The 983-nt window shown below is 39.9% G+C and overlaps 1 non-coding gene across 1 annotated transcript; it reads left to right on the top strand.

Annotated features, from left to right (window-relative positions):
• The first annotated feature begins 504 nt into the window (after positions 1–504).
• On the top strand, positions 505–611 carry LOC131222114 (small nucleolar RNA R71). Its single transcript, XR_009159821.1, has one exon. It is a non-coding gene; the product is annotated as a small nucleolar RNA R71 (small nucleolar RNA).
• The last annotated feature ends 372 nt before the right edge of the window (positions 612–983 follow it).

Genomic DNA, 983 nt, shown 5'->3' with positions numbered 1-983 from the left:
TGTCCATTCCTCCAACTGAAGTTTGGATGATTTATCCAACTAGGATTGTACATATTAGAGGTGAGTCCATTGAAAGGTCTTTGGTAATTATTTACGGCATTGGATTGCTCAGTCAGAACCTCTTGAAAGGCAGATATAGTTAGACAGTTTTCAGTTGTGTGACTGTTACAACCACAAATACCGCAAACAACTTCCTTACCCTTATCCTTCCTTGATTCCATGGCCTTGAATTTCTTTATAAGATTAGCCACTTTAACATTGATATCACCATCCTCTTTCAGCAGGTATACTCCGCCCCTTTCCTTTGATTGAGTGGGGCTAGAAGTGGTACTTGATTTTGGGTATGTGTCCCATGATTGTGCGTTTTCGGCAAGTCTATTCAAGTAATCTCACACATCATCGATATTGTTATTCATAAATTCTCCATTGCACATCGTCTCAACCAATTGGCCCATGGAGGATGTTAGCCCATCATAGAAAAAGTGCATAATGCACCACGTTTCAAAACCATGTTGTGAGCAAGAGCTGACAAGATCCTTGAACTGCTCCCAACATTGGAAGAATATTTCATCTTCCTTTTGGGCGAAGTTCATGATTGATTTTCTAAGGGTGTTCGTTTTATGATATGGAAAAAATTTCTTTATGAACTCCCTTTGCATATCATTCCATGTGCCAATAGATCTAAGACGTAGTGAATGTAACCACGTCTTAGCTTTCTCTTTCAAAGAAAAGGGAAAGAGTTTCAGCCTGACTGTGTCCTCAGACACGTTTAGAAAATATAAAGTGGTTATAATCTCATTAAACTCTTTCAAGTGTAGATACAGTTCTTCAGATTCGAGCCCATGAAATTTAGGAAGGAGTTGGATCACCCCTGGCTTGATATTCATGTGTCCTGTATTTTTTGGAAAAACCATGCATGAGGGTGTGCCCACCCCCGCCGGTTGTAAATAATCTCATAAAGTACGAGGTGGGGGTGTTTGATG

This window comes from Magnolia sinica, chromosome 12, assembly GCF_029962835.1.
Source record: "Magnolia sinica isolate HGM2019 chromosome 12, MsV1, whole genome shotgun sequence".
In the NCBI taxonomy this organism is placed as follows: Eukaryota; Viridiplantae; Streptophyta; class Magnoliopsida; order Magnoliales; family Magnoliaceae; genus Magnolia; species Magnolia sinica.
The sequence above is the reverse complement of the archived record's forward strand: the minus strand, read 5'-3'. Positions and strand labels throughout refer to the sequence as shown.